General features: G+C 36.2%; 1 pseudogene across 1 annotated transcript in view; it reads right to left on the reverse strand.

The window, feature by feature from the left end:
* The window catches only part of LOC309805422 (small ribosomal subunit protein eS26-like), a 189,627-nt pseudogene extending 175,302 nt beyond the window's left edge, over nt 1-14,325 (reverse strand). The window contains exon 1 of the transcript in view: nt 13,931-14,325. The product of the transcript in view is annotated as a small ribosomal subunit protein eS26-like (transcript). The remainder of the gene's footprint in view (nt 1-13,930) is intronic.
* Between the last annotated feature and the right edge of the window lie 622 nt (nt 14,326-14,947).

Raw genomic sequence — 14,947 nt, forward strand, 5'->3', positions numbered from 1 at the left:
CCATTTTTATACAAGTAATTACTTGTATAAAGTAATTATAAATAATTTATAAAGTAATTATAAAGTAAAAATAAAGTAACACATCCTCTTGAAAGAGAGAGGAAAACATAAAGGGTATGTGTGTGTGGGAGAGAGAGAGAGTGAGAGAGAGAGAGAGAGAGAGAGAGGAAGGAGGAAAAGAAGTAGGAGGAGGACGAGGAGGGTGTGGAGAAGAAGGAGAAGGAAAGGAAGGAAGAAAGAAAAGATATGATACATGGTCTGTAGAAGATGATTTGAAAACCTATATGAATTATAAAATGGTCCTCTCTCAGCAATTCTCTGTCTATGAATTTTTGAAAAGGAAATACTAAGGACTATTTACAAATGTTTAAATATAAATGCTTCTTTATTGAAACATTACTGATAATATTGTAAAATTTGAAATACCTTAAATGACCAACAGTTGGGAATAAATATTAGATATAGTATGTTTACTACATACTTCAGTGAAATTAAAATAACTTCATGATATAATTCCTAGTAAGACTTGTAAACGCCAAATAAGTGTGACTTAATATGACATTTTGCTAAAGAAATACTTTTCCATGTAATTCCTATATATTTAGCACTAAAAATGTTTCAGCTATATTAGTAGGAAAAAAATCAGTAATCATTTTAACTTTTTAACCCAAACTAAAAAAACATTTATTGTCAGTCACACAATCTTCCAAGCACTTTCATATATTAACTCATTAAATTTCTCAACAACCCTAGAGATAGGCACTATTATTAAAGATGAGGAAACCATGATACAGAGAGGTTAAGTGATTCACCCAAAGTAACACAGGTAGTACATAGTAAAGCTCAATTTTGAACTCAGCAGTCTAGCTGCAAAATTAGTGCTCTAAATCACTACACGGTTATGAAGTTATTTCTGATATATGAAAATAAGAAAACATAACAGATTGATTTATTATTCCCTAACATCTTATTTAAATAAGAACATTGACACTAATAAGAATAGTCCTTGTAAGCATATTTTTTCCTAGCACCAAACTTGGAGTGGAAGAACAATTAGAAATGGCAACTTCTATGTTGTCTGTCTTTATTCTTGTTTTAAAAGCTTTGTTTTGATTATTCATCACTTACATTTCTAGAAGTTTTCAATACTATCGAAAGACAGATTTTCTTAGGAATTTTGTAGAAAATAAAATACAAAACAAAGTTTGAAAGCTGAGAATTTAGAAATTCTTTCTATTCCTCTGTAAATGGTTATGTGACAATCGAAAAATATGTCTTAATAACAATGACTTAAATTTTTAAAAGTATAGTAGACACTTCTTTTTTTTTTTTTTTTTTTTTTTTCTTTTTGCGGTATGCGGGCCTCTCACCATTGCGGCCTCTCCCGTTGCGGAGCACAGGCTCCAGATGCGCAGGCCCAGCGGCCATGGCTCACGGGCCCAGCCACTCCGCGGCATATGGGATCCTCCCAGACCAGGGCACGAACCCGTATCCCCTGCATTGGCAGGCAGACTCTCAACCACTGCGCCACCAGGGAGGCCCTAGTAGACACTTCTTTACTCAAAACTCTGTAACATTTAAAGTCACATGTCAGTTAGATATTTATTATGTATAAACTAGTAACATTATTATATCAGCTGACCTTGTATGGGTGTATATTATCTTCCTGCCTAGAAAATTAGTATTTTGAGGAAGGATTAAATGTTATATTTTGAATCACTTATAGCGACAAGCATAGTAACAGATGGTAAGTAAATGTTGATTTATCACTATTATTTTCAGTTGTATACCGTATTCTTACCCTTGTTTTTAAATCTATTAAATTTCAGAAGCAAATGTATTGCAGATATCATATATCTAACCAAACATTTCTCAATTATTTAAATTATTTTTTTCAGTCAATATTTTGAAGGTAAATTTCTTCACCTAATGCAAATGAAGATAAATAGAGATTAATCAGGACCCAAATCCAGTCTTGAAGACACCTCAAGTTGGTACCAACAATAGAGAACTTCAATAAACTTTAAAAAACTTAGAAAGAGTGATGAACAGAATGGGAGACTGACAAGAGCTTGATAGGGAACCTCAAAGGAGAGAAGTAGTGAGATCAGGGTAGAGAAGCTTAGGGAAATCTAAAATTGGTGTCTAGGCCACTGCACTTCAGTATGTTCTGCTTATCTTGGTGATGACTATTAAAATTTGTCCTCATTAATTACAAATTCACCTTGCAGTCACAAAGCAGGATGTCTCCAAGACTGCCATTATCATTCAGTTAATCAAGGTTGATTAATTTTTACTGAGTGATTCCAAACTACTGAAAAGAATCTTTTCCAAGTTAAAATGTATGAAAAACTGATCAATAGAATGGTTTCAAAATAAAAGTCACTAAGCATAGATATATGACTATCTGTTTTCAAAGTTTATTTGAAACAAACTGGAAACCCAGTTTTTGTTGTTGTTTTATGGGAGTGTTTATGCTGTTCTTACATATTCATGCAACAGAGACACTAGTGGGCTATTTAATACATAGATATAAAACAAAATGTTACAAGGTGAAGACATTTATAATAATAGTGTAGATATTCCAAAGAGGTATTTTGTTCAAAGTATGGAAGTCTTACTTGATTCTAAACGGAACACAGTCTTTTCAGCAATTTTAATATTTTCATTATTGTTTATGTTCAAAGATTTCATAAACTTACTGCGTTTGTTAAATGGACTATTTTTAAGAAAGTTAACTTAGAAAAACAGAACCCAAGAGCAGGAATACACTCCTAATGAGTAAAAAATGGAAAAATCGATACAAATTAAATTTAAAGCAAAGATCTGTACCATTAAAATTAAAGTGGAGATAGCAATAATCAACTATTGAATTGTATTAATGTTATCACATCCTTGCTGCTGAGGAAATAATCCTATCAAGTCCTGTTTATGAGGCAATATGAGTATTTAATTACACATTTTTCCTAATTAAATTAATTTAATTTCTCAGAAAAATAGAAGAAAATGCAACAAAATTAGATTTGTTTTTAGTCACATGAAAATATTGCCATTTTTAATTTCATCTGCGATTTGTTAGCTTCCTTTTGAAATTTCTAATTTATCCATAACTTTTTTGTAAGGTATCGAAAGGTATAATTTTTTGCAATGACAGAGGTAAATTATAATACATGATGAATAAAGGCTTATTTTTCTTTAAATACAATGTTTCCTTGAAAATTAAAGTCTGATTTCCTTTAGTCTTGATAAATGAAAAATGGAGAACAAGTAAAAAAGAGTTATAATTGTGCATAGAATGTGGTTTATTTAAGAGAAATGGATATATTCCACGAAGAAAATGTGGAAGAGAAATGTAAACTTTACCCTCTCCCCAGCTTTATTGTGATAAAATTGACATACAACATTATGTACCTTTAAGGTGTACAATGTGATACTTTGATACATTCATATGTTGTGAAATGATTACAATAGAGTTAGTTAACACCTTCATTACCATACATAATTTCCTAAATTTTGTGTGTGGTGAAAACATTTAAGATCTACTCTTAATAACTTTCAAGTATATAATAGAGTGTTATTAACTATTGTCACTATACTATACATTAAATTCCTAGAACTTATGGATCTTATAACTAGAAGTTTGCAATCTTTCACCAACATCTTCTCATTTCTCCCTTAGCCCCTGGCAACCACCATTCTATCCTCTGTTTCTCTGAGTTCAGCTTTGGTTGTTTTTGTTGTTTGTTTGTTTTTTAGAGTCTACATGTAATTGAGATCATGCAGTATTTCTCTTTCTCTGGCTGACTTATTTCACTTTGCATAATGCCCTCAGGGTCCATTCATGTTGTTGCAAAGGTCACAAATGGCAGTATTTCCTGCTTTCTCATGACTGAATAATATTTCACTCTAAATTTCATTGTATAAATGTGTATGTATACACAATGTGGTAAATATAGATATAGATATGAATATAGATAAATATATCCCACATTTCCTTTATTCATTCACCTGCCAACGGACACAGTTGTTTTTATATCTTGGCTCTGATAAACAATGCTGCCATGAATGTGGGAGTGCAAGTATCTCATCAAGATAATGATTTTATTTCCTTTCTATATATGCCCACCAGTGGGATTTCTAAATAATATGTTAGTTCTATTTTTAATTTTTTGGAGGACCCTCCATACTGTTTTCCATAGTGGCTGTACCTACTCACATTTCCCCAAAAGTATACAGGGGTTTCCTTTTCTCCATAGTCTCACTAACACTTGTTGTCTCTTCTCTTTTTTATAGTAGCCATTCTAATAAGTGTGAGGGGATATTTCATTGTAGTTTTGGTTTGCGTTTCCCTGATGATTAGTGTTATTTTCATGTATCTGTTGGCCATTGTATGTTTTCTTTGGAAAAATGTCTAGTTAGCTCCTCTGTCCATTTTTAAATTAGAGTGTTTTTTTGTTTGTTCTTTGTAACTGAGTTGTATGGGTTTGTTCTATATTTTGGTTATCAACAGCTCATTAGATAGATATTTTCTCAAATAAATTTCCCCATTCCATAGGTAGGAATTTTGTTGATTGTTTATTTTGCTGTACAGCAGTTTGTAGTTTGATATAGTCCCACTTGCTGATTTTTGCTTTTGTTGCTTTTGCTTTTGGGGTCATAGTCAGAAACGTGTTGTCAAGTCCAACACCAAAAGCTTTTTCTCTGTGTTTAATTCTAGGAGTTTTACAGTTTCAGATTTTACATTACATATTTAATCTATTTAGAGTTAATTTTCGTGTGCAGTGTAAGATAGGGGTCCTGTTTCATTTTGCTGCCTGTAGTTATTCACAATACCATTTATTGAAGAAACCATAATTTCCCCACTGAGTGTTCTTGACTCCTTTGTCAAATATTAGTTGACCATGTAAGTGAGGGTTTATTTCTAGGCTCTCAATTCTGTTCCATTGGTTTATGTGTCTATTTTTATGTCAGTATGATACTAGTATGATTATTATAGCTTTGTAATATAGTTTGAGATCAGGACATGTGTTAGCTCCAGCTTTGTTCTTTCTCAGGATTGCTCTGGCTATATTGAGATTCATTTGTGGTTCCATACAAACTTTAGGATTGTTTTTCCTATTTCTGTGAAAAATGCCAGAAATTTATATGGATCCCATTGAATCTACAGATCAGTTTAGGAAGTATGGACATTTTAACAATATTAATTCTTCTGATCTCTGAGCACAAAATATCAGTACATAAATTAAATCTGGAAAGATGTTGATGGCATATTTTTTTTTCTCATTATAATAATACTTTATTTCTTATACAGCACTTTGGGATTTATAAACAATTTTTTGAAAAGATAATACAGAGAGTCCTATATACCTTCCCTCAGCCCCACAAACACACACACACACACAGTTGCCCCTACTATTTACATCTTACATTAGTATGGCACATTTGTTATCATTAATGAACCAATGTTGATATAATTATTAACTAAAGTCCATAGTTAATTCAAATGTCTTTAGTTTTCAACTTAATGTCCTTTTTTTCTGTTCCAGGATCTCATCCAACTTACCATATTTACGTTTAGTTGTCATATCTTTAGGCTTCTTTTGGATGTGACAGTTTCTTAGACTTTTCCTTGTTTTGATGTCCTAAACAGTTTTGAGGAGTAGTGGTCAGGTAAATTGTAGGTTGTTCCTCTATTGGAATTTGTCTGATGTTTATTTGTTAGTCTGCAGGTATGAGATTTGGGAGGAAGATCACAGAGATAAAGTGCTATTTCCATCAAGTCATTTCAAGAGTGCCTACTATCAGCATGATTTATTATTATTTTTTTTTATTTTATTTTTTTTTTTCTGGGAGGATACAATTTATTATAGATTGGGATTTTTTTTTTTTATGCATATATTTTTTATTTTCTCCCATTTTTTTTATAACAAATTTAATCAGTTATACATATACATATGTTTCCATAACCCCTCCCTTTTGCGTCTCCCTCCCACCCTCCCTATCCCACCCCTCCAGGCGGTCACAAAGTACCGAGCTGACCTCCCTGTGCTATGCGGCTGCTTCCCACTAGCTATCTACCTCACGTTTGGTAGTGTATATATGTCCATGCCGCTCTTTCACTTTGTCACAGCTTACCCTTCCCCCTCCCCATATCCTCAAGTCCATTCTCTAGTAGGTCTGTGTCTTTATTCCTGTCTTACCCCTATGTTCTTCATGACATTTTTTTTTCTTAAATTCCATATATATGTGTTAGCATACAGTATTTGTCTTTCTCTTTCTGACTTACTTCACTCTGTATGACAGACTCTAGGTCTATCCACCTCATTACAAATAGCTCAATTTCATTTCTTTTTATGGCTGAGTAATATTCCACTGTATATATGTGCCACATCTTCTTTATCCATTCATCCGATGATGGACACTTAGGTTGTTTCCATCTCCGGGCTATTGTAAATAGGGCTGCTATGAACATTTTGGTACATGTCTCTTTTTGAATTATGGTTTTCTCAGGGTATATGCCCAGTAGTGGGATTGCTGGGTCATATGGTAGTTCTATTTGTAGTTTTTTAAGGAACCTCCATACCGTTCTCCATAGCGGCTGTACCAATTCACATTCCCACCAGCAGTGCAAGAGTGTTCCCTTTTTTCCACACCCTCTCCAGCATTTATTGTTTCTAGATTTTTTGATGATGGCCATTCTGACTGGTGTGAGATGATATCTCATTGTAGTTTTGATTTGCATTTCTCTAATGAGTAAAGATGTTGAGCATCCTTTCATGTGTTTGTTGGCAGTCTGTATATCTTCTGTGGAGAAATGTCTATTTAGGTCTTCTGCCCATTTTTGGATTGGGTTGTTTGTTTTTTTGTTATTGAGCTGCATGAGCTGCTTATAAATTTTGGAGATTAATCCTTTGTCAGTTGCTTCATTTGCAAATATTTTCTCCCATTCTGAGGGTTGTCTTTTGGTCTTGTTTATGGTTTCCTTTGCTGTGCAAAAGCTTTGAAGTTTCATTAGGTCCCATGTGTTTATTTTTGTCTTTATTTCCATTTCTCTAGGAGGTGGGTCAAAAAGGATCTTGCTGTGATTTATGTCATAGAGTGTTCTGCCTATGTTTTCCTCTAAGAGTTTGATAGTGTCTGGCCTTACATTTAGGTCTTTAATCCATTTTGAGCTTATTTTTGTGTATGGTGTTAGGGAGTGATCTAATCTCATACTTTTACATGTCCCTATCCAGTTTTCCCAGCACCACTTATTGAAGAGACTGTCCTTTCTCCACTGTACATTCCTGCCTCCTTTATCAAAGATAAGGTGACCATATGTCCGTGGGTTTAACTCTGGGCTTTCTATCCTGTTCCATTGATCTATCTTTCTGTTTTTGTGCCAGTACCATACTGTCTTGATTACTGTAGCTTTGTAGTATAGTCTGAAGTCAGGGAGCCTGATTCCTCCAGCTCCATTTTTCGTTCTCAAGATTGCTTTGGCTATTCGGGGTCTTTTGTGTTTCCATACAAATTGTGAAATTTTTTGTTCTAGTTCTGTGAAAAATGCCAGTGGTAGTTTGATAGGGATTGCATTGAACCTGTAGATTGCTTTGGGTAGTAGAGTCATTTTCACAATGTTGATTCTTCCAATCCAAGAACATGGTACATCTCTCCATCTATTTGTATCATCTTTAATTTCTTTCATCAGTGTCTTATAATTTTCTGCATACAGGTCTTTTGTCTCCTTAGGTAGGTTTATTCCTAGATATTTTATTCTTTTTGTTGCAATGGTAAATGGGAGTGTTTCCTTGATTTCACTTTCAGATTTTTCATCATCAGTATATAGGAATGCCAGAGATTTCTGTGCATTAATTTTGTATCCTGCAACTTTACCAAATTCATTGATTAACTCTAGTAGTTTTCTGGTAGCATCTTTAGGATTCTCTATGTATAGTATCATGTCATCTGCAAACAGTGACAGCTTTACTTCTTCTTTTCCAATTTGGATTCCTTTTATTTCCTTTTCTTCTCTGATTGCTGTGGCTAAAACTTCCAAAACTAGGTTGAATAAGAGTGGTGAAAGTGGGCAACCTTGTCTAGTTCCTGATCTTAGTGGAAATGGTTTCAGTTTTTCACCATTGAGGACGATGCTGGCTGTGGGTTTGTCATATATGGCCTTTATTATGTTGAGGAAAGTTCCCTCTATGCCTACTTTCTGCAGGGTTTTTATCATAAATGGGTGTTGAATTTTGTCGAAAGCTTTCTCTGCATCTATTGAGATGATCATATGGTTTTTCTCCTTCAATTTGTTAATATGGTGTATCACGTTGATTGATTTGCGTATATTGAAGAATCCTTGCATTCCTGGAATAAACCCCACTTGATCATGGTGTATGATCCTTTTAATGTGCTGTTGGATTCTGTTTGCTAGTATTTTGTTGAGGATTTTTGCATCTATGTTCATCAGTGATATTGGCCTGTAGTTTTCTTTCTTTGTGACATCCTTGCCTGGTTTTGGTATCAAGGTGATGGTGGCCTCGTAGAATGAGTTTGGGAGTGTTCCTCCCTCTGCTATATTTTGGAAGAGTTTCAGAAGGATAGGTGTTAGCTCTTCTCTAAATGCTTGATAGAATTCGCCTGTGAAGCCATCTGGTCCTGGGCTTTTGTTTGTTGGAAGATTTTTTATCACAGTTTCAATTTCAGTGCTTGTGATTGGTCTGTTCATATTTTCTATTTCTTCCTGATTCAGTCTTGGCAGGTTGTGCATTTCTAAGAATTTGTCCATTTCTTCCAGGTTGTCCATTTTATTGGCATAGAGTTGCTTATAGTAATCTCTCATGATCTTTTGTATTTCTGTAGTGTCAGTTGTTACTTCTCCTTTTTCATTTCTAATTCTATTGATTTGAGTCTTCTCCCTTTTTTTCTTGATGAGTCTGGCTAATGGTTTATCAATTTTGTTTATCTTCTCAAAGAACCAGCTTTTAGTTTTATTGATCTTTGCTATCGTTTCCTTCATTTCTTTTTCATTTATTTCTGATCTGATTTTTATGATTTCTTTCCTTCTGCTAACTTTGGGATGTTTTTGTTCTTCTTTCTCTAATTGCTTTAGGTGCAAGGTTAGGTTGTTTATTCGAGATGTTTCCTGTTTCTTAAGGTGGGATTGTATTGCTATAAACTTCCCTCTTAGAACTGCTTTTGCTGCATCCCATAGGTTTTGGGTCGTCGTGTCTCCATTGTCATTTGTTTCTAGGTATTTTTTAATTTCCTCTTTGATTTCTTCAGTGATCACTTCGTTATTAAGTAGTGTATTGTTTAGCCTCCATGTGTTTGTATTTTTTACAGCTCTTTTCCTGTAATTGATATCTAGTCTCATAGCATTGTGGTCGGAAAAGATACTTGATACAATTTCAATTTTCTTAAATTTACCAAGGCTTGATTTGTGACCCAAGATATGATCTATCCTGGAGAATGTTCCATGAGCACTTGAGAAAAATGTGTATTCTGTTGTTTTTGGATGGAATGTCCTATAAATATCAATTAAGTCCATCTTGTTTAATGTATCATTTAAAGCTTGTGTTTCCTTATTTATTTTCATTTTGGATGATCTGTCCATTGGTGAAAGTGGGGTGTTAAAGTCCCCTACTATGATTGTGTTACTGTCGATTTCTCCTTTTATGGCTGTTAGTATTTGCCTTATGTATTGAGGTGCTCCTATGTTTGGTGCATAAATATTTACAATTGTTGTACTTCTTCTTGGATCGATCCCTTGATCATTATGTAGTGTCCTTCTTTGTCTCTTCTAGTAGTCCTTATTTTAAAGTCTATTTTGTCTGATATGAGAATTGCTACTCCAGCTTTCTTTTGGTTTCCATTTGCATGGAATATCTTTTTCCATCCCCTTACTTTCAGTCTGTATGTGTCTCTAGGTCTGAAGTGGGTCTCTTGTAGACAGCATATAGATGGGTCTTGTTTTTGTATCCATTCAGCCACTCTGTGTCTTTTGGTGGGAGCATTTAGTCCATTTACATTTAAGGTAATTATCGATATGTATGTTCCTATTCCCATTTTCTTAATTGTTTTGGGTTCATTATTGTAGGTCTTTTACTTCTGTTGTGTTTCTTGCCTAGAGAAGTTCCTTTAGCATTTGTTGTAAAGCTGGTTTGGTGGTGCTGAACTCTCTCAGCTTTTGCTTGTCTGTAAACGTTTTAATTTCTCCATCAAATCTGAATGAGATCCTTGCTGGGTAGAGTAATCTTGGTTGCAGGTTTTTCTCCTTCATCACTTTAAGTATGTCCTGCCACTCCCTTCTGGCTTGTAGAGTTTCTGCTGAGAGATCAGCTGTTATCCTGATGGGGATTCCCTTGTGTGTTATTTGTTGTTTTTGCCTTGCTGCTTTTAATATGATTTCTTTGTGTTTAATTTTTGACAGTTTGATTAATATGTGTCTTGGCGTATTTCTCCTTGGGTTTATTCTGTATGGGACTCTCTGTGCCTCCTGGACTTGATTAACTATTTCCTTTCTCATATTAGGGAAGTTTTCAACTATAATCTCTTCAAATATTTTCTCAGTCCCTTTCTTTTTCTCTTCTTCTTCTGGAACCCCTATAATTCGAATGTTGGTGCGTTTAATGTTGTCCCAGAGGTCTCTGAGACTGTCCTCTGTTCTTTTCATTCTTTTTTCTTTATTTTGCTCTGCAGCAGTTATTTCCACTATTTTATCTTCCACCTCACTTATCCGTTCTTCTGCCTCAGTTATTCTGCTATTGATCCCATCTAGAGTATTTTTTATTTCATGTGTTGTGTTTTTAATCGATGCTTGATTCATCTTTAGTTCTTCTAGGTCCTTGTTAACTGTTTCTTGCATTTTGTCTATTCTATTTCCAAGATTTTGGATCTGGGAAATAGAATCTTGGATCATCTTTACCATCATTATTCTGAATTCTTTTTCAGGTAGAGTGCCTATTACCTCTTCATTTGTTAGGTCTGGTGGGTTTTTATCTTGCTCCTTCTCCTGCTGTGTGTTTTTCTGTCTTCTCATTTTGCTTATGTTACTGTGTTTGGGGTCTCCTTTTTGCAGGCTGCAGGTTCGTAGTTCCTGTTGTTTTTGGTGTCTGTCCCCAGTGGCTAAGGTTGGTTTAGTGGGTTGTGTAGGCTTCCTGGTGGAGGGGACTAGTGCCTGTGTTCTGGTGGATGAGGCTGGATCTTGTCTTTCTGGTGGGCAGGTCCACGTCTGGTGGTGTGTTTTGGGGTGTCTGTGGACTTTTTATGATTTTAGGCCACCTCTCTGCTAATGGGTGGCGTTGTGTTCCTGTCTTGCTAGTTGTTTGGCTCAGGGTGTCCAGCACTGTAGCCTGCTGGTCGTTGAGTGAAGCTGGGTGCTGGTGTTGAGATGGAGATCTCTGGAAGATTTTCGCCGTTTGATATTATGTGGAGCTGGGAGGTCTCTTGTGGACCAGTGTCCTGAAGTTGGCTCTCCCACCTCAGAGGCACAGCACTGACTCCGGGCTCCTCAATTTGGGATGATGTGTTGTCTATTCATGTATTCCACAGATGCAGGATACATCAAGTTGATTGTGGAGCTTTAGTCCGCTGCTTCTGAGGCTGCTGGGAGAGGTTTCCCTTTCTCTTCTTTGTTCTCACAGCTCCTGGGTCTCAGCTTTGGATTTGGCCCCGCCTCTGCGTGTAGGTAGCCGGAGGGTGTCTGCTCTTCCTTCAGATAGGACAGGGTTAAAGGAGCAGCCTCTTCGGGGACTCTGGCTCACTCAGGCCGGGAGGGAGGGAGGGGCAGGGAGTGCGGGGCGAGCCTGCAGCGGCAGAGGTCGGCGTGACGTTGCACCAGCCCGAGGCGCGCCGTGCGTTCTCCCAGGGAAGCCGCCCCTGGATCCCGGGACCCCGGCAGTGGCGGGCTGCACAGGCTCCCGGAAGGGCGGTGTGGGCAGTGACCTGCGCTCGCACACAGGCTTCTTGGCGGCGGCAGCAGCAGCCCCAGCGTCCCACGCCTGTCACTGGGCTCCGCGCTTTCAGTCGCGACTCGCGCCCGTCTGTGGAGCCCCTTTAAGCAGCGCTCTTAATCCCCTCTCCTCGCGCACCAGGAAACCAAGAGGGAAGAAAAAGTCTCTTGCCTCTTCGGCAGCTCCAGAGTTTTCACGGACTCCCTCCCGGCTAGCTGTGGCACATTAGCCCCCTTCAGGCTGAGTTCTCGCCGCCAGCCCCAGTCCTCTCCCTGCGCTCTGACCGAAGCCCGAGCCTCAGCTTCCAGCGCTGCGCGCCCCGGCGGGCGAGCAGACAAGCCTCTCGGGCTGGTGAGTGCCGCTCGGCACCGATCCTCTGTGTGCGGATCTCTCCGCTTTGCCCTACCCATGTATGTGGGGAGTTTCTTGCCTTTTGGGAGGTCTGGGGTCTTCTGCCAGCGTTCAGTAGGTGTTCTGTAGGAGTTGTTCCACGTGTAGCTGTATTTCTGGTGTATCCGTGGCGAGGAAGGTGATCTCCGCGTCTTACTCTTCCGCCATCTTACCCGGAAGCTCGATGGCATATTTTTTAATCATCCAGAAGATGAGGGGAAAAAATGAAGTTGAGCAAACAAAAAAAATTGATTAACTTGATAGCAAACAAACAGTCCCCTTCCCTAAAAAATGAAAGAAAAAAAGAAATCAAATTTTAGAAAAACATAAATAAGGTGACAGATATCAAGGATTAGATTTAGAAATATAAAATTAAAAATTACTTTAGAAATGAATAATAAAGTAACAAAGCAAAACAAATGAGTTACTAGAAAAAAAGATAATGTAATACTTTAAGAGAAATGTTAAGCAAGAAATAAAATTTAAGAAATGAATGAGATAAAATTATTTAAGAGAAAGTGACAAATATCAACTATAGGCAAAAAGGTCCAACACATGAAATATAACACTTCACAAGGAATAAAAATAAACTAGAGAACAAAACACTACAAAGTATAGGTTCCTGGAATAACATTTATTTACCTCAGTTTCCACAGTCCTAGACAAGATGTCTAATGCTCAACAAAAACACAAAGCACACAAGAAAAAGCAAGACAAAAAAGACAACACACTCACAAAGAGCAAAACAATCACCAGAACTAGACCAAAACAGGACACAGATTTTGGAAAAATCTGAGAGAGAATTTAAAATAACTGATTAATATGTTAAAGGTCCTATCATAAAAAGTGGACAACAATTAAGATCAGAGAAATAATAAAGTACAGAGAGATAAAAATTATAAAAGCCAATGATACTGCTAGAAACATAAAATAAAGTAAGAGAAATGAATAATACCTTCCACTGCTCAGAGACATGGCATAACTGCTGTGAATATATGAACTCGGAGATAAGTCTAAAAATTATCCAAATGTAACATAAAGCAAAGAGAGATTTACTATTGAAAAAAAAAGTGCAACAGAATATCCAAGAGTTGTGTGACAATATTAAGCACTCTAACAAATAAATAACTTGAATTTAAAAGAAGAGAAAAAGAGTACAGGGCATCAAAAATATTTTAGTAAATATGAAATGAGAAGTTTCCATAATTAATACCAGAGACACCAGGGAGCAAAACAATGATTCCAAACTCTGACAATAGAAGGCAGGATAAATTCAAAACAAAATAAAAACAAAACACTCAAGCATATCATATTCAAACTCCTGTAAACAAAACACAAAGATGCAATCTCAGAGGCATCTAGAGGAAAAAAATATACATTATATAAAAATGAACAAAGATAAGAATTATATCCTGCTTTTTTCCTTCAGAATCTATGCAATAAATAAATAAATAACAACATTAAGTGTTGAAAGAAAATGTCAATCCAGAATTCTACATCCATTGAAAACTTATTTTAGTAAAAACTATTCGACTCATTCATCAAGATCTGTTACAATGTTAAATCATTTTTAAAGTCTTTTATTTTAAGTATAATTTATTTTTTACTGTCTTCCCAGGGGACAGTATTTCTTTAGTTTTTAAGGACTTAGCTCCTTGCATGGGCTTTGGTGGAGGTCATGGGGCAGCACCAGCAGGTCTAAATTGGGGTGGAGGTCTATGGTCCTTCCGCGCTTCCCGAGAACGATTCCTGACTACCTTGCTATGAATGGCACAACTCACGCAGTAATGCAGATTCTCATACAGCTTGGGAAGCACATAGGCATTGAAAACACTTGTTTCAGAAATGCCCTGACAGCTGCAGCCTCTACAATGTGCCAAACAACGAACTTCTTAATGGCCTTATCCTTGGGCACACTGCAGGCACAGTTGGTGCGGTGACTAGGCTGCATGTGGCCGTGCCCCTTTTTGGCATGACCATTATTCCTTCTTTCCTTGGTCATCTTGGAAGCGAGAAGGTGAGAGAGCAAGTTTTATAAAAAACTAAAATTGTGCTACCCCATGCTGTAAGCATTCAGGTTTTAACCTGCACACCATATTTTCCAGTATATGATATCATTAATCATCTAATTGTTTAAGCCAAAAACTTGGAAGTCACTTTGATTTACTCACTTATTTATTCTTCTCATAGCCAATCAGTAGCTCTCGCTATATCTTTCTCTGGAATAACCTTCATATCATCTCATTTATTTTTCATCTGAACCATAAGTACCAAGTGAAAAACATGTATGCTTTGGATTCCTACAGTGGCTTTCCAACTTGTCTCTTTGTATTCATTCATACCTTTTTCTGATAACTATGGATCTAAATGGTATCCATGATCAATTATTATTTTAAATGTAATGTCATTTATATCTCATCTATATTGTCTCATAGGAAAATTTTCCCTAATGAGTAAAACTGTCTATTTATTTAAAACAAGAAAAATAATTTATATGCTTATTGAATATTAAGATCCTGGTATTATATAATATATAATATTAATATTAAAATGTTTCATAGTGTGTTATGTTACTATTGCTCTACTATTACTATTGTTACTATTGTATTTAACACAGTGTATTT

Source organism: Mesoplodon mirus (genome assembly GCF_964341445.2).
Source record: "Mesoplodon mirus genome assembly, chromosome: 5".
Classification (NCBI taxonomy): Eukaryota; Metazoa; Chordata; class Mammalia; order Artiodactyla; family Ziphiidae; genus Mesoplodon; species Mesoplodon mirus.